Source organism: Crotalus tigris, unplaced genomic scaffold (genome assembly GCF_016545835.1).
Source record: "Crotalus tigris isolate CLP2741 ecotype Arizona unplaced genomic scaffold, ASM1654583v1 scf7180000018056.531417, whole genome shotgun sequence".
Taxonomy (NCBI): Eukaryota; Metazoa; Chordata; class Lepidosauria; order Squamata; family Viperidae; genus Crotalus; species Crotalus tigris.
The window spans coordinates 290527-310867 of record NW_024096799.1 but is presented as its reverse complement, the minus strand read 5'-3'; positions in this window follow the sequence as shown (position 1 = coordinate 310867).

Below are 20341 nucleotides of genomic sequence, written 5' to 3'. Positions count from 1 at the left end.
TTCCACTCATGTAAGGCACCTTGATCAAAAATACAACTTCTTTAACTTAATGTATTTGCTCCCCCCATTCAGAGGTGGTTGGAAGGAACACATATTTATACATTTATATTTATACTTTATACTTCTGGATATGCATATTTCAGACATGCAGTTTCTGCCGCTTAAGATGAAAGTTAAAGTATTCTTGTGTCTTTTTTAAAAAAAAAATGAGTAAAATGGCAAGATTATGGGGACTTCAAACATTCCCATTCACATCTTTTTTAATTCTTTTACAATTTCCTCACATCTGGCAAATCTGAGGAAACATTCTTTATTTTATTTTCTTCTTTTCAGAAGAGAAGATGTGCAAAAGTCTTTGACAAGCAGGTACAAAAATATGCTTATGACCTCTCCATTGTCAGGGAGCTTTTGAGAGTGAAGAAATGAATTATTTCCTTCTGCAAGGATGGACATTTACCCAGCATGAATAATTTATACTAGCATATTGTGCCTGGATTATTTCTCTCCCTCTGGAGAATGTGATTTTTGTATACACATAAACATGACAAAAAAGAAAAATGTACATTGTTAAATTTGCTTACATATAGGAAATAAACAGTTGCAAAGGGTCAGGATGCTGTGAAAGAAAGGTATTAATGGTGTAAAGTAATTACTGATTGATAAGTTGTTTGAAGAACTATGGGCTGAAAAGCTTTCAATATCTTCAGATACTTTTTTCTCTGCAATTTGACCTTACACTAACTGCTGTTTCTTACTCACCTGTATAAGATAATATTTAAATGGTCATGATAAGGATGAATTGGATAATTAATTTTATTTTAATTCTGTTTTTATTCATCTGCAGACAATTCTTCACAATCCTCTGTCAGGGAGCTTAAAGCAGAACAGATGAGGAGATGCAACCTCATCTGGCTGGAACAAACACCACATTAACCTCTATATTGCTGTGTTCTCTTGAATAGGTGGCTGTGATTTTTTATTTTTTTTTGTCTGAATCCAAAGACTTGTGTTATAATTATAACTGCACTTTTTTTTCTTCTGGGTTTGGTTTTCAGACTAAAAAAGAAAACTAGAGAAAAATGTACAGGAGAACCCCTATCCCAACTTCCATGTGTTTCTTGAGGTTTTGTGCAAAATAATTGCCATGCCCCATCCCATTTACAATAGTAAATGAAGGTATACAAAACTAAAATTTCTGTAAGCCCTTGTGGAGGAAAGATTTATGAAAAGAGTTGTACTCATTTCTCTGATTGTGCCAGCTCTTACAATTGCAGCTATAATTTTAGATGTAACAGAGTGCTCTCAGTTTATCTCCCTATCCTCTCATTTAGAGTAGACTAGCCTTTGTCAGAAAAAGTAACCTTTTCCTCAAAACTGAGGAAATCAACTGAATTCAGTGGGACTCTTCCCCCCCCCCTTTTTTTTCTTTTAAAATCTTCTCACACTTAGCAACGAAAGACAAAGGTGCAATGCTGTAATTTAGCAAGACAAGTTTATAAATCTGTTGTGTCCTGAGCCTGCTGAGGAAACTCAGCAGGCCCTGAAATGTTGCAAATGGTCCCAGGCAACCTAAAAGCTGTCCAGGACCAGACTGGTTGGCGCCAGTCTTGTGCGCAGGCACAAGGCGCGAAGAAAGAGGATTTATGATTGGATGTTGGGAAAACTATAAAAGGCCTGCGAGCCTGTTGGGTTACTGAGTGGTAACGTGGAATGAATAAAGAAGAACTTGGTTAACAACTTGTGTGTCACTTCAATGCCGCGAACCCCAATACATAACAAAATCCTTTTATATTTCACCCTTAAACACAGTGCTATGAAGCTGCTGGGCTAAAACACATTCCTCTATAATTGTAAGAGAAAGGCCAAATTGTAAGAAAAAGCTGCATGATAGACATTGTAAAATGTAAACAAACAAACAAACAAATAAATATCCTCACTATGGAAGTTAATAACTTGTAACTTGACTTCAGATACTTCTGCTGAGGTGCAGGTCACTTCATTTCCATCTTTGCTGGTGAGATTGTGTGCCTATTCCATCAGCAGATGCTAGTTCAGTGTGATTAGTCCCGAACTTTGGCAGACAGGAAAACATTGCTTCTTTTAGTAGGGGATTACTGTGATAACCTGATTTTTTTTCTTGCTTTATTATATTTATTGATAAGATAGAAGAGGTTTTTAAAAAATCACAGTATTATATCTTAGGAAACCAAGAAACAGAATCTTTGTGCTATACTTCTCTAAGCACAGCCCTTGCGCTGTGCTGTTTATTTTGTATACATTATAGATATAATAATCAGAAACTATATGATTAGGAACTTGTGAATATACCCAAAGGTTATATTTCTGGTTTTTAAAACAAGTCATATAGTATGGTGATTATGAGAAACATGGATTACTATTACTATTGATTTATTAAATTTACATACCTCCACATCTCACAATCCTTGGTGATTTTCAACAGATATCTCTCTATTTCTTGGCCTCTCTATCTCTCTATCACTCTATCACTCTATCACTATCATTTTATATCTATCTATCTATCTATCTATCTATCTATCTATCAGATTTATATAGCTACCCATCTCACAAATGTTCCTCTGGGTGGCGTATAATGAAATAGCTAAAACAAATAAAACAACAATGAAATACAATGAAACACAAACATAAATAAGACTGTGAGAGAATCCTGTACTTGGTATAACCATATGATGGGCACTCCATTTTCTTTGGATCCCCACACTTTCTGGAAGAACCATATTTTCAAGTATTTCCTAAATGCCAATAGTCAGGGCTAATCTCACCTCACAGGTGATAATGTTCCAAAGAGTTTAAGGCACAACAATTAAAATGTCCATAGTGAAATATATGAAATAAATCAACTAATTAACTAATTAAAATTATCTCCCTAGCAATTTCACAGTTTTAACACCCAAGGCCTTTCGGGGATAGTCTTAACTAGCTCCTGAAAGGATACTATTGCTGGAGTTTGGGCAATCTCAGAGGAATATTGCTTCAGGGCCTTGGCCTAGTTACTTCCTAGAAGCATAACAATACACCAGCTTCTGACAGGAAAATGCCTTGGATAGATCAAATTCATTTGGAAAAGTTGGACCTAAAAGTACCTGGGATTTTATAGTTTACTATATAGTTAAAGTACTTGGAGTTATATCTGGAAACCTATTGACAAGCAGTGCAGGGCCTACAGAATTTATGTACCATGGTCATAGGGTTAAGCACCTGACAGCTTATGGATGCTGCATTCTTGATCAATTGTAGAGATTCTGAGTTTGTCTGTCTGCCTGTCTGGTATATCATAATGTAATGTACAATGGTACATTGTCCCATACAAACAGGTGGTGATGACGACATGAATCACTGTAATAAGGTATTCATGTTCCAGATGAGGCCATAAACAGTCGATCAAGAATTGTGCAAGGGCCTTTCTGATCACAGCCTCTTTGTGACTTTCCAGAAGAAATCCAGGAAGTCCTCACATCTCTGTCGGGGGTCAATGCACTACTTCACCAAGAAACAGTGCTAGAGCTGATGAAGCTGTCAAAGCAAAAATCTGTGTGCTTTAGAGTTTGCTTTATTCCATCCAGATTAAACAGCCTCCAGCAGCAAGACAAAATCTCCACAGAATCTCCAACTGAGCTGAAAGCTGAATAACATGATTTGCAGGGTTGAGGGGGAGGGGTTGGAAGACAAAAAAGAGGTGACTTTATATTCATTTTCAGTTATGTAGGAGACAGTATTTATTTTTGTTCTGTAATACTTATTTAATATCTTCCGTATATATTTAATATCTTCCATGTTTATTTGATTTAGTTGTAAAATTAAATACCAGCTAATTCATTTACTTTATGTTTCCTGTGATCAGAACCTTTTAAAACATCTGTGAGCTCTTGAGGCAGAGCATCCAAAGCTGTTGTTGTTGTTATGTCTAAAAAGGCAATAGTGCGCCAAAAAAGTAATAGAAAATAATGCTAAAGATTATTTGAAGCTACTATTGGCACAAGAGGGGAAAAATGGGTTGAATAATGTGACTGTCTCACAGCCTCCTGGCACAGTAGAAAAACCTGCAGCTGGGAACATAAACGCAAAAAAAAAAAAAAAAAAAAACCTACCTACAAAAACTTTTAAAACTTAGATTTCAGTTAATTTTCCCAATTCTAGATAAATACTTATTTCAACTATAGGCTTTGGGATAACTCACAGTCATGTTATAATGGAAAAGTACTGTGTGCTTGAATTTAGTGATGGACTGAATACTATACATTTCAAAAAAGATGATTTATAAACTAAAGTGAATAATCTTTAATTTTTTTTCTTTTCTTTCCAGGGCTGACATTCAAGGCAGCCAAATATAGTTCTCACATCTGCCAATGGTGTCTGGTGCCCTCTTGTTTCTCATCTGCATCTCAATGTTATAGTGTGTTCAGCTTCATTCAGCCACAGTACATTTCATCTTATCAGTTGTAATAAATCACCTGATTTTGCTTAAGCATATTTTATAATATCAATGTATACAGGCAACATTGCCATGCAACTATCCAATAAATAAAAATTCATTGCAATATTTATTATTAGGTAGCAGCCACTGATGCATTGATATGATTATAACACACCCAGCCAGGAGGAGGAGGAGGAGGAGGAGGAGGAGGAAGTGGGGAAGGGAGCTTTTGGCAGGCTTATAGGAAAAAGAAATTAGAGAAGTAGTTTTCATTTCTTGCATGTTGGATGATTTCTAAAAAATCAAAATGATATTGAGTTATATGATTGAAAAGAGATTAAGAGAAAATCTAGTTGGGTTTTATAGGTTGACATATTTCCTCCCAAAGAGATCATCACTCTTTTTTATGCTTTTAAAAATGTCCTCTCCATGGTCTTGTTTTCTTTGATTTTGAATGCACGTATAAAATATGTCATTACAATTTCCACATCTGAGCGAAAGGCAAGTGTTACACGGAGACCCTGACTCCCTGGACTTACTAGATGCATTATTCATGTAGAAAAGCTTTGATGTCAAAATATTACTTTGAGGCGTGCATCAAATGGGTTGGTCAAGCAAATGTATAACATATACTCAAATGCAGGCTTTAAAATAGAAGTGCTTCTCTCTGAAGATTGGATGAACTAAACTGACATGTTCGTGTAACAAATGGGAATTTACTAGAATGTTTCTATATTTGAAAAATGAAGCACTTATTAATATTGCAACATTTAAAATTTTATCTGGAAAAGATAATTTAAATTCCCCCCCCCACACAAAATGATTGGATTGATGTGTTTGGGATTTTTGAAAAATATTTTATTTATTTAGATTTTTTATCCCATTTTTATTATTTTTATAAATAACTTCAAGCTACAGGAGGACCTGGACAGACTTGAACACTGGGTGATATCTAACAAAATGAAATTCAATGGTGAAAAAAGTAAGGTTCTACATTTAGGCAAGAAAAACCCAATGTTCATGTATAGTATAGGGGGTACCTTTCTCAATAGTAATAACCATGAGAGGGATCTCAGAGAGCTAATGGACAATTACTTAAATATGAGCCAGCAGTGTGCTGTAGCTGCCAAAAAAGGCAACTCATTACTGGGCTGCATTAACAGAGGGATAGAATCAAGATCACATGAAGTATTAATACTACTTTACAATGCCTTGGTAAGGCCACACTTGGAATACTGCATCCAGTTTTTGTCACCACGATGTAAAAAAGATACTGAGACTCTAGAAAGAGTACAGAGAAGAGCAACAAAGATGATTAGGGTACTGGAGGCTAAAACATACGAGAAACAGTTGCTGGAATTGGGTATGTCTAGTTTAATGAAGAAAAGGACGAGATATTGGAACACTGATAGCAGTGTTCCAATATCTCAGGGGCTGCCACAAAGAAGAGGGAGTCAAGCTATTCTCCAAAGCCCCTGAGGGCAGGACAAGAAGCAACGGATGGAAACTAATCAAGGAGAGAAGCAACCTAGAACTAAGAAGAAACTTCCTGACAATTAGAACAATTAACCAGTGGAGCAACCTGCCTCCAGAAGCGGTGAATGCTCCAACAATGGAAGTTTTTAAGAAAAGACTGGACAGCCATTTGTCCAAAATGGTGTAGGGTTTCCTGCCTGAGCAGGGGGTTGGACTCGATGACCTCCAAGGTCCCTTCCAACTTGATGATGATGATGATAATGATGATGATGATGATGATGATAACATTATTTCAAGGTGTGGTTAGATTTCAGTCTTTCAGTTTCTAACACTTTCTAAGTACTAGACCAATGCCAGAAGAGGTGTTTTACTTGGATTGTTTTGAAAAATAATATGTCAAATTGTCATTTAATATATATATTTCCTCTTTACTTTATACTGTATATTGTTTCCTAGGGAGACCCAGCAGAAATTGATCCTGTTTTCTTTTGGAAGGGAAGTTCAAATGTTTTATTCATGCTGCCATTTGTTTTTGATTCAGGGTGATTGGATTTATTTTAACAATATGTTGATAGAGTTATAGCATTTTGAGTAGGTTTTTGTTTTCATTATAATTTAGTGTTGGATGCTTTGGATTTTTGCTAGATACCCCAGCAAAGTCTTTATTATTAGCTTTTATACGCTGTCCTGCCCTTATATTCTCATTTACAGTCTGCGATCTGTAATTTTCTTTAGTTGAGCTTGATCCTAGCTCAGCTTGTGATAATGTCAGTGTAAACAGTTGCTTCCTACCTTTTTTTTTTTTGAAGTAGTTGCCAACTTATTTGGCATCCAAAAATGGCTGAATTAATTCTTGAATATTTCCATAGAAAATTCATGTATTGGCTAAGATACTTAATTACAACTAATCTATCAAATCTCTTCATTGGAAGGAGTTAAGCTTTTAGTTGGCTTGTAAATTAAGCTTTCCTGCAGGATAACCTTTTCTTTTTTCTTTCTGTTGTTTTATTGAATGATTTGTATCCTTATATTCTTTATTCCAAGGCCCTGTACAGTATTACAACAGAAGTGAAATTGCTATAGTTTTTGATAGAACTATCCATTCTATTGTTAGCTATTCTTGCATATTAGTGCACTATTACTTATGCACACCAATGCAAGTTAGGAAAATGGAAAAAAAGGGGGACTGAGGGGAAAATAAATCAGAAAGGAAACATCTAGTGCTTGGGAACTGACAGTAATAGCTTGGATGCCAAAGAAATCCAAAGATGGTATAGTGACAAGGAAAATATGAAAAGTCCAAGACCTCTAAGCAGGAGTGCAGCTAAAACTGACATATGGCCAAGATGAAATATGATTGAGTTTGTAACACCTCTGAGGGCTGAGGCCCTGCGAGGAACAAAACAATGGTAAATTTCCTGACATATGTCAAGTGAATTATGGAAAGAAGGTCAAGAAGAAGGAATGTTATTTTCCTGGAAGATGAAATCCTCAAGTCTGGCCATTGGGGAAGAGAAAAATGCTTTATTAAGTAGGTCTAGGCCATGTGATGAGACTGGATCAAAGCCTTTGGGAAGTTCAATTGCTGATATAGCCAGAAATGAAGGAAAATTTCAGAGCTTATTGAAAACATTGAGAATATAAAACACTCACCCACCAAAATAAATAAACATTATAAAATCCATGTAATTGTTATCTGTAACCTGCTATATATGTCATCTCTGTTTGCAATTTTTACATTATATGAAATAACATCTTATCTTCTGATCAAATTATGTTTAGTAGAAATACCAAAAAAATGGGTTGAAAAAAGCAACTGTCACAAAGCTTAGGTTATACATGTGTAAAAGAGAAAAGAAGACATAATCAGGCCATCTTATTTAATATTCAGGGGGTATTACTGAGTGTATTGGAATACAGGGGCGTGTTACACACATTAATTATTTTGTTGAATATTGTCTTCAGATCAAAATAACACCATAACTACAAAATCTGACTTCATGTTGTATGTCAGTCGAGGATCTTTCAGTACCATTTATGAGGAAATGTTGTGGGAAAGGAGCTGTCATTCCAATCTGGACTCAGGCTGTTGGGACTGATTGTTTCTGACTGACAAGATCTATTCTGTTTGACAGTCTTATTTATAAATTGTTTTCACAAGGACTGTCAAACAGGGAAAATATTTACTCTGACTCCATTTCAATCCAGTTATTTTATAAATGATGTAATGGCTAGAATAACAAGAGATGATATGTTCTGTAACTGATGAGTCAAATGGTTAAGTTATAGTATAAAATGAAATGTGTAGTATTCTGAAATCCACAAACAAGTAATATTACATAAAAATAGTTTATATTTTGCATTTTTTAAAAAAAAAGTCAGTTAACTTTAATAACATTATGTTGTGTTTGTTTTCTATGTAATCCTTCCCTTCTCCCTCCCATGATCAAACATACAGAGATTTGGTTAGCTAGTAAAATTATTTAGGAATGTTGAATATGTGTGGAGCAATTTTAATAATTGCTCCACACATAATCAAGTTGAAATCAGAAATGGCATAGATGATTTGTTCATCTTTAGATTTACATGATGTAGGCAATCAGATCTTGCCCAGTATGAAAATCTTTAATTAAAAATTTCACTGTATTCTTCAAAGGTGTCTACAGGCTATGGTCAAAAAAGTGGACATGGCACTACATTGGCATATGTAGCACAAATAAAAACAAAAATAACTTTGATTGAATTGTTGTGATTACCATCTTGACACTCCAGGTAGTCTGCACAGCATTGAGAACAGCTTCTACAGAGTCATGAAAACCTAGATAGTTTCAAAATATGATTCCTAGGCTTGGGAACCCCACAAGGACTCCTGAGAAACAAATTTAATATTAAATCCCTAGATATATAATCTTCAGATTAAATATTTTGTAATGCCATAATACAGACTGCTTAAAATATTCTTAGGGGAAGAGAAATGTCTTAAAGGTAAACTGCAACAGCTGAGAGAAAGAACAATTCAATGTGTAACAATAGAAAGAAATTTCAGGAATGTAATGATTTTTGAGTGTATAGCAGGAAGTGACAAGTTTTTTTTTTTTTTTAAATCCATGCACTGTGTGAATGTTAAAATTTATACTGATGTTCCAGACAGGGAAGTTCTAAACAAATGTTGTCTTTTCTGCTTCTGTCTCTATATTGCTTGCTTGTCGTTCACATTATGTTTTTTAAAAATAGATCTTCTGATGGTGCTGATAAATATTTCACCCCTTGTTATCAAGGCGTTTTATTAATTAAAAGGAGTTTGTCCTATCTTTAGTTTGTACGCATTCAAATTAATTTAAGGCACCATTCTAAGAACAGCTTCATTTCCTACCTCATTTTCTAGAAATCATCTTTACATGAACCACTCAGTCAAGAATGTCAAGATAATGTCTACAAGCAATTTGTTGCACTAGCTGATCCCTCAGATTATTTAAATAATTGATTTTAATTCCACTGTTCTCTCCTCCAGTATTAGCAAAGAATAAATAATAAACACTGCAATTCACTTTGACAAACTGATGAAGTAGCTTATTCTCATAAAGGCCGAAGAGGAATATCTATGGAGATTCTCAGTCATCCAGGTCATGGTTGTCATAATGCGCTCTCTCTCTCTCTCTCTCTCTCTCTCTATATATATATATATATTATATATATATATATATATATATATATATTTGTTTTCTGAGGTTTTCGCGGGTATTTGTATGTAGGTCTTTGGTTGTTCGGGTTTTCTCCCGCGTAAAATTGGAAGTGTCTTGGCGACGTTTCGACGAAGTCTCATTCGTCATCTTCAGGCTGGTGTTTTCAGCTTCGTGCTTTGAGCAGCAATGTGTGGTCTTAGCTAAGACCACACATTGCTGCTCGAAGCACGAAGCTGAAAACACCAGCCTGAAGATGACGAATGGGACTTCGTCGAAACGTCGCCAAGACACTTCCAATTTTACGCGGGAGAAAACCCGAACAACCAAAGACCTACATATATATATATATATATATATATATATATATATATATATATATATATCCAACCTTTCATTTCACCATTCTTCTATATGTGTTTTGCACATATAACAAATACACAGTTTAGCAAATATACAAAATACAGCAAAATGTGAATAATACAATGGAGAGTTTACACAGCTATGGAAAGAATTGACCCCTAATTATGAAATTACACATGGCACAGGCAATAAGTCACACATTTATGAGGAATTATACAGCAACAAGAATTCTACCACCAAAATTAATGCTGTGAGATTGGTCATGAGTTAAATCTGTACTCAATCTTTCCTTTGGACTCAGTTCTTTCTTTGTAATGATGAAGGATGGCTATATTTATTATTATGTATATGGCTGCCTACCTCAGCCAAGGTGATTCTGGGTGGCTTTTACACACACACACACACACACACATCCCTAATGAAAAGAATACAAAACCACAATAGGTACACTTACAAATCATAATGAAACAAACAATACAATGGTGATCTAAACAGCAGTAAAACCAGGATACAAGTGGGGTTGCAGCACATCATAACCTACAGGTCTAGGAAACTATCCAGGTCTTGACAGCTTTCTAAAGGCCACTAGGAACAGGGCCAAATGCATGTTAGTAATGTGGAGAAAGACAAGAAAAAAAGGAGAGTGTCTAAGTGCACATAAAAAGAACTAAATGGGGCCCAATTTGAGGTATTTTATTCATTTCTTTAAAAAAGCTATTTGCCTTATACTAATTTTCCATCTTTTTCTCAAACTATAATCTCCCCATTGACCTTGAAATTTTACTTTGAATAAAATTCAATGATAACTCTCCTTATCTGATGCTACATAAAGTAAGTAATGGGATAAGCAGAGTTATTACAATGTTTGTAACTTGAGGACGTTTTCACTGCCTCAATGGTTTTAGTTCCTCTTTAAGCAGTTTTTCTACTTCCTTTTCAAAAAGAAGAAACTGGAATATGTTTTGCCAAGATAACAGTTGGCAAAATTATAGCAGAATTGGAGACTTTTTTTATCATAATACAGTCCCATAAGCACTTAACAAGGGCATGAAAATAGAAAAAGATTACAACAGACTCTTTTGTACATTTCTTAGGAAATGAATGTTGATTTGAATGAAATCAATTGAAATCTGCTTGCTTTATATGTATGCATCCTTTTTTAAAACAGAACATTTTATACAAAGTGTGCAGAACTTTCACAATTTTTTTTTTAAAAAAAACCTGTACTTCCAGTTCATCCACATGGTTCTGGCCCTGTTTTGTACATGATAATCAATCTATATGACTAACTAATCTTGAAGATTGATAGTTGTAAAGACTGACAGCTATCAATGAACCTGTAGCTCATATATATTTAAATAATTTCTCTTTTAAAATACGTATTTCAGTCTGAATCTTACATTTGTTATTCATTTAGTACAGAGAGCTGTAATGCTCAGAAAAGGAGTTGCATTGCATGAACCTTTTTTTTAAAAAAAAAAAAAAAACAGTACAACTGGCACTATATTAGGCGATAAACCAGGGTCATATTAAGTTGGGAAAGCAACTTATCCTCTATTTTATTTCTGATAAAAATCACATCTCCAAAGTTGTTGTTTGCAAAGAAAGGATATAATCAAAAGTGTAGGTTGCTTTCTGTTCTCAACTGGACTGAATAGAAGATTGATGGTTTGAAGTGCAGGAAAAGAAGATGAGGAGAAAAGAAGAGAGCATGTTAGAAAAGCATAAACATTGTATCAATAGAGTTTTCTCCAAATTTTCTCCAAATTTATAAGGGGGAGAAAGTCTTCAAACTCTTGTTGTATCTTTTATAAAAAGTAGATTCTTCAATAATGTTTTATTTAAAAACCATACAAAAATATGATAACTCTTTCCTATGCTTAGATATAGCAATAATTTCTATATTGTATTAATTAAGGCTGTCAACTAAGGACTGAGACTCCCAAAAATAATCTAACTGAGGAACAAGTCTGATGCAGAGCTGGAAAAAAAAGTTGTTTTTTTTCCCAAAGAGTTTAAAAAAACTTACATCTATTAAATTAAACTCTGACATGCAAGCTTGCAATATTTTCTATGTCTGAACATTAGATTTAGGTGGAGCAAGTTTGCAATCTAATAAGGTATCTAAAACATGATTAAAATATCTCTTCCTCAGCCAAAATAAAAAAGATGTTTCATATATCTACGTAAAACATCTGAAACTTCCTTAGTAAGACATCTTAATGAATAAATGCAGAATTTTTATTAAAACACTTAATCATTTCTGCATCATTTATTTCTTGTTCCATCCCAAATTACATGGGGTTATGCTTGAAGAACATTCAAAAGATTCAAAAGATTCAAGAATGCAGGAACACATGCAATATTGAGCATATCATGATATGTCCAAGTAATCCCACTGCTGTGTTAGCTATACCGGCTCCTGTAAGCTTCTGGGAGCAATTCAATGTCCTGGTTGTCATTTTTATAGTTCTACATGTCATGAGGCCAGATTAATTGTGGGACCAGCTCTCCCCCTCTTCCCCATGGTTTCTGCCAATCCCATCCGATTGGGCACATTCAGCATGCTCTGGGTCCCACTAGTAAAGTAGTGTCACTTAGTGGGTCTTAAGAAGTATGCCTTCCCCCTACGACCCTTGACCCTAATACTTTTCTGGAAAGTCTTGAAGAGGTAGCTCTTCACTAGAGACTCCAACCAGGTTGTTAATAGAATCCTGCCAGAGATGCATTCAAAGTAAGATATATAGGGGCCTCAACCTAGTTTCTTCAATGATTTTGCAAATGTTGGTTTGTGGTCTGATGTCTGTTTCCTGCACAAAGTTCTTCTGGTAAATATATTGCTGTATACATTTGTTTAATAACAATAAATATTTTGGGGTACTTGTTAATCAAAATTATCATACTTCCAAGATATTATTAATTTGTACTATTGGCCAGCCTAGTCACTACATAAAAGATCCTTCTCTTATGTAAGAGTTTCTTTTTTATAGAAAACAAACTTCAGGTTTTAATTTGCCTCTATTTGGTAAGCACTTCATTTCAGATGGATGTCATTTATCCTATAAAACCCATGATAAATGTCTTGGAACAAATTAAGAAAATTATATGTAAAGTCACATGCACAAACCGGTGTTTCTGTAAGTGAAGGAAGAGATAAAGGGGACAATTAAACTGACATAAACTTTGAAAAACTAAAAAAGAAGAAAACTATAACAAAGAAAGACAGGGAAAAAAACAAAGAAAAAGTACATATGTGATAGAAAAGCTAAAATAGAAACTTTTTAAAAAAAGAATCTAGTAGAACTTTCAGAGCATATTCCTAATATCACACCAAGCCAAGTCTGCTTATCCCTCACTACTGCTATTCCTTTGATTCATATGATCTTACAACTGGAAACCTTTCAGCAATATCTGGGGCACAAAATTTCTTCATGCCAATATCCAAGGATTATCAAAAGTGGGGAGGGGATACTGTTTAGTGCCAGTTGAGATTTATTGAATAGTTTCTACTTCTGCACTTTTTATGGAAGAAGATCAGAAAAGACAGGGAGAAAAAAGATTTTCCATGCTTTCCATCCAAGAGTTCCCTGTTACTGTGAGAAATGCAGAATACCGTCTAATACAGGATATCTCAGGAACTTGATAACAACGGGGCTAGATTTTTAAGAAGAACAGAAATGGAAGCCTGCATAATGAGCAACTTCAGTTTCAAGCTTATACTCTGACTGCAGTGGTAAACCACTTCTATAAATTTTAGACAGCATTATAAGGAATTTTTAGAAAATACATATTCTCCAATAAAGATTGCTAAGGAAGGAAGTTCATCCTAAAGAGCTACCTACTTTCAAAATATTTTCACATCCATTGTTAGCTGTTTATCAGCATTTTCAAGTGGAATAAACTTTCTTTTATATCAGTCACCAAACTTGCCTGTTCTTTTATCTTCAGACTAAATTTGACTAAATCTGTCAGCTGCTGTGCCGTCACCTTATGAACCTCTTCTCACCTAAGGAGTTTATTTTCTCTGTCTTCTCAATTTTGTACCCATGATAGATTATATGAAAGACATCCCTTGTCTGGGCTAGCTTTTGTTTATAAAATAAGCATTAAAGCAATTAAAAGTAACCTTACTATCTAGTTTGGGATAAATCTGTGACTAACTTAGGATATACCATTACAACTTGCCATTTGCTTTTTGAGTTTTTTAAAACCTCTTTTGCACATTAAACAACAACAACAACAAAACCCTACAACTTTGGGTGTTAAAGAATATGTTTCTAGTTTTTCAATTGTCCAGGTCATTTCCATTTCATTCTTTTGAAGACCCAAACTGAGTTATTTTTGCTACTACCTGAGAGAATGAGCAGGAAAATGCTACTATTGCAGCATGATCTTTACTCTCTTTGGGCTTCTCTGTAAAGCAGTAGCACAAGAAGTCTTGCAAAGTATTTATTTATCACAAAAGTGTGTCCTCCCTCTGCCATTCCTGTCATTTTTCATGTTTTTCACCACCGTGCAAGACATAGGTCAAAACTCTGATATTGTAGATTCTATTTATGATTAACAAAAACATTCAAAAATGTAATTAATCAAAACCAAGCATCAATATTTAGTTGGCATGTTTAGCTAATACTCCAGTGATCTATACTGACTTACAAAGTTCTACACAGATGGAACTTGATGATGTTATAAAAGTAGTAATTGGAATAGAATAGAATAGAATAGAATAGAATAGAATAGAATAGAATAGAATAGAATAGAATAGAATAGAATAATAACTTTGTCACTTTGAATGTACAGTACACTAATCGGCATACATTAAAATGAAATTTCTTTCAAAGGGTCACCACCTCCAATATACATTACATAAGTATGACAAAAATAAATAAATACAGAATTATGCATACACCCACATATATTATATAACACCGACATTCAACTACTCTCTTCAAATCTATGACTGCTTCCTTATTTCAAATTTAGTCCTACAATCCATTGCTTTACCTTTTGCCAAGCTGCTTCTTCCGTCAAATATAAAACTTTTGAAAAAAGCTTTTCCTTATCTCCTGCCTGCTCCGTAAAGAGTATAGAGTCTCCAAGGTTGCAAGAACTTTAAACCAGATATATGCATCCTCTTTATTAATAGCAATGTATACATTTTCCCCTGACAGTCATGAAGGGGACTTCTTAGGCAGAAAAATGCAATTTACACAGGACAAGAAAATATAGCATATATTTAAATACTTTTAATAAAATGTTTGTGAAGCCTGTGAAGCCTCCAAAGAGTGAATTTTCCACTGCTCCTGCACCCCCTCTCTCAAAAGAAAGCAATCATGATTATATTTTTGCTTCTTTAATTTCCTACATTTTAGTAAACCCTTATATAAAAATTGCCTTATATAAGTATTCAAAATATATACTTTTTTTTATTTTACAGTACATGAATTCAGTTTTGGGTTTGCATTAGTTACATTAAAAAAGGTGGACCCGTGTTTTATTTATATGAAAATACAAATTCTCAATGAAGCCTAACATCAAACTACAGCACACGTAAATGGCAGCAACAAAATGGTTCAGATTTTTAAACTTTAATAGTTTAAAAGAAAAACATTTTAAATCTTCAGGTTTTTATTAAGTTATGAATACACTATCCAACTGGCAAGAATACAGAGCATATCTCTCTTAGTAGTAAAGAAGTTACCATCCATAATATTAGAGCAGATTTGTAATTTTATGTGATAATTCCATGTCATAACAGATATTTAGTTGTCTCATAGATAGATTGACAGTTTAAGACTCTCATTTGTTATTAGCTATTTCTGCAAGATTAGGCAAAAGTAGATAAACACCTATTTTCATTTAGATAACAAGTTCTAAATCATGTATTTTTTGACAAATCCTTACTCAGGAATTTTCTATCTTCTCTCTAAAAATGTCAGAGAATTTTGTCAGATTTCTTTTCAAGTGACATGGAAAGATCTGCCAAAATAGAATATTTTGTAGCGTGAATAAATATTTAATTAATCACATCTAATATTCTCCACAACTAACACTTTCTTGGCCCCTAAACTGTAGGCAGAATGTATTTACTTATTGAGGGTCCAAATGAAAATGCATATATTAGGAAAACATGCACTATAAGTATACTTATAGTATACTTCATTTCTGAACGCTGGAAATGTTTTGTATCTTCTTAAAACATTAGAGAATGAACTAATGCTTGTGGTTGTATGATACTGGCATATATTGAATGTATATGGATCTCTGCATTCTTCTTTATAATCACAACCACAATGTAGTGGTAATTATGAAGTGGTTATTTCCTAATTACAAACAGTACTCTTTTTTTAACAAGATGCTGGAAGTCAGGTTTAGCAAGCATTTGGGGAATAATTATATGATCACTTGGGGGGTGCGGTGGCTCAGTGGTTAAGATGCTGGGTTTGTTGGTTGGAAAGCCAGCAGCCCATGTTCAAGACCTGAGCACCATGCAATGGGGTGAGCTGCCATCCTCGCCTCAACTTCTGCTAACCTAACCTAGCCGTTTGAAAGTATGCAAATGCGAGTATATAAATAGGCACCACTTTGGTGGGAAGGTAACAGCTCTCCGTGATGTCATGCTGACCATATGACCGTGGAAATGTCTTTGGACAGCACTGGCTCAGTGGCCCTGAAATGGAAATGAGCACCATCCCCTAGAGTCGGCAATGACTAGTGGAATAAAATTCTTTTATATCACAGGTGTCAAACTTGCTGTATCATGTGACGTGTCATGTTGTATCGTGACTTTTTTTGCATTGTCAGAGCTGCGGTGGGCCTCTACGTGATGCAACTGGCCCGCAGGCCTGCAGGTTGATACCCCTGTTTTATATGATGGCTGATTTCAAGGTAAATCAAATTGTCTGAAGTTGTGTTTTTCATCAAGGTAGGAATCAGCAAATGTTTTACTTTTATCATTTTATTATTTATAATTATTTATTCTATTATGATGGTAGTATTTGTATATTACTTACTCTATATGGATTTACAGTGATGGATGGTAACATAAAAATATTCTATTAAAACTAAAAATATACCCCCCCCCCTTGATGTCCATTGCCAACAGCAATATAAATCAAATGCTTTTTGGAACAGTTCATGATCATCTATTGGTACAGCCAAAAGAAATATTATACAGTAAACATACAATACATGGATTAAAATAATCCATACACACAGGTAGTCCTTCCTCAACAACACTAATTGGGAATGGAAACCCTGTCATTTATCATTATGGTCATAAGTAAAAAGAAAACAAAAACCCATGTGACTGTGCTACTTAGCAACAGAGTAATTGCATTGCATTTTATTTTAACTTGTATGTTTTCATTTAGGTACGAACCAGACATTTTTTATGTAGGAGGTTTAAACATGAAATGAAATTGTTGGTTTTAATATGGATCTTGTACTTGCCCATCAAGTTAATGCTTGAAACATGTGAATGGGAAAAAACAAGCTTGAGATTTCCATAGCTGGATTTACACATTGTGTTGAAGTGTGATTTGTGTAATTATAGTTTATTGAATAAGACATTATCTGATTTCAAACATCATGCTAAGAGAAACCATGATTTTTTTTAAAAAAAATTAAAAGCACAGTGTTTAGGGTCACAAAAACAACCTACAACAACATCAAATAACTGAATATAAATCAGCATTTCTCTAGTTGGTCAGTATGTCCATATTGGTTCACATTTGCCATGTGACTGAAGTGGCAGCTGTATTTCTTTGACAGATTTCAATCCATAATTGATATGTAATAGCAATAGCACCAACCCCAAATTTTCCTCTCCATACACAGTATTTATGTTCCCCTTACACTGAAAGAAAAGCTACTATTAAAATGATTTCTCTTCACACACACTTCATCAATTTAGAAATGCGACATAAGGGCATGTTTACATCCAGGAACATTTTACAGCATCTCAGTGTATTTCCTTTCTATTTTGTGCATTTCAGTGATTCATCATTACTATGGAATCTACCATGTGGAGCAAGAGCAAAATACTGACAAGATTGCCACGTGGAAGGAAGACAAATGATTTGCTTGCTTGTTTTAATTAATACTAAATGAATACATATCCATAACAAGAGAGCAGAGACCCTAGTCATGTTCTGTGCAAAAGAATTGCACTGGTAACTGCTAATCATGACATAGTTGGCATTCAGTAATTATCCTTGAACCTTATATAGGCAACATCTCACTAGTAACAACTGTGCTGTGTTTAGTATGTATGTGTGAGGGGGCGTTATCCATTTCTTGCAACCCCCAATTCAGTGAGCTCCAGAGAAAAATGCTTTTGAACTTCTTGATTTAGTTTGATAAATATTTAAATTCAATAAATATTTTATGATAAAGTTATCCTGAGACCTCAATTCTGAAGTTGAAGAGGTGAGAAAACAAGTAGTAAATGACTAATGATATTCCAAATGGCTGGGAAGGGAGGAATCAGACCTTTGAGGTAAGTGAGTTCAAGAAACAGATGCAGAACTATAAACAGTATTCCTGCTAAGGTAGAATAAACAGAATCTTGAAAGCCTATCCAAGTTCTCCTCAGACCCATCTTACATTAAACAAAATCAAGGTATGGTTATTTTGATTTGTTCTTCTCATCCTTCTATTTCAGGATTGTGTAATGTCCTCTCTAAATCCTTCTTTAATGACTAATTTAATTAATAGCATACCTTATTTCATGGGAAACTTTAATTAGAAATTATTTATTCAATTAGGAAACTGTATTTTTGTACCAGCTCGGCCTTTGGGGATGGAGAAGTTATATCTTTTGGCAGGTGTAGATGCATACTTAAATATATATGCACACCACATATACAAGCATATCACTTACCCACATTTATTGAGCAGGGAGAAAGGTAAATTTCTTCTTTTTTTCCTTTCATTTTTCCTTAGGAAGGGAGGGCTTCTCTTTTTTTTAATTAAAAAGTTTTATAAAAATTACAATATCAACCCACCCAAAACCCCCCTCTTCCTCCCCCACTTCCCAGAGCTGAATACAGGGTTACAAATATGATAATCATAATCTAACTAACATTAGCCAACTATATAAATAACCAAGTCCATAATGCACTTTAACTCCCCTTTAACATAAATATAAACAAATTAAAAGTGAACATAATAATAATAAGAACATAAACAAATTACTATCCTAATTATTAAAAAATACAATCCCCAAATAGTTAAACAATACTAATACTAAAAATAATAATATCATAATAATACTCTAAATTCACTCATAGGCTAAATGAAACTTTTTAATCCCATATTTATTCTGAATATAATTTAACCATCTTCTCCAGACCAAAATGTATTTTTCTTGTGACTGAGCCTTCAGATAAGCAGAAATCTTAGCCATTTCTGCTAAATTTGACACTTTAAGCATCCATTCTTCTATAGTAGGCAAGCAATCCTTCTTCCAATATTGCCCTACGAATAACCTTGCAGCTGTTATCAAATTCAACATCAAATTAATTTCTTTAGCATCACAATCTGTAATAACATCCAATAAAAATAATTGTGGGGTAAACTTTATCTTTCTCTTTAAAATCTTTTGAATATTCCACCAAATCTTAATCTAAAAAGCTTTTATATTTTTACAAGTCCACCTGATATGAAAATAAGTGGCATCCAAATTACCACATCTCCAACATTTGGGCTGTAAATTAGGATACATACAAGACAACTTTTTAGGATCCAGATGCCATCTATAAAACATTTTATAAAAATTTTCTCTTAAATTTTGTGCCTGGGTAAATTTTACATTTCTAACCCAAATTACCTCCCATGTGTCCAATGGAATCGGTTCTTGAATATTTTGAGCCCACTTTACCATACAATCTTTAACTAATTCCATTTCCAAATCCATTTCTATTAAAACATTATAAATTCTCTTTATATGCGCTCAGTTTTGATCTTTAATCTGTTTTACCAAATTCTCATCCATTAAAGTAACACCAACCTTTTGATCTAACTTCCACCTAACCAACAATTGATTATACTGAAACCAAGATTATACAATATTTTCTTGCTTTAACTCAACTAATGATTTTAATTGCCAATCATTCCCTACCAATCTAAATAATTCCTTATAAGAAATCCTGTCCAAATTCATACCCCTAGATACCCCCTCTATCGCATGTCCAGGAATCCCCCAAATTGGTATTTTATAATTTAACCTATAATAATACTTCTTCCAGACACGCAATAAAGCACTTCTTAAAATATGGGATTTAAAAACCTGATCCACTTTTTTATCGTAAATTAAATATGCATGCCATCCATATAATAAATCCCATCCCTCAAGAGAAAGTATATT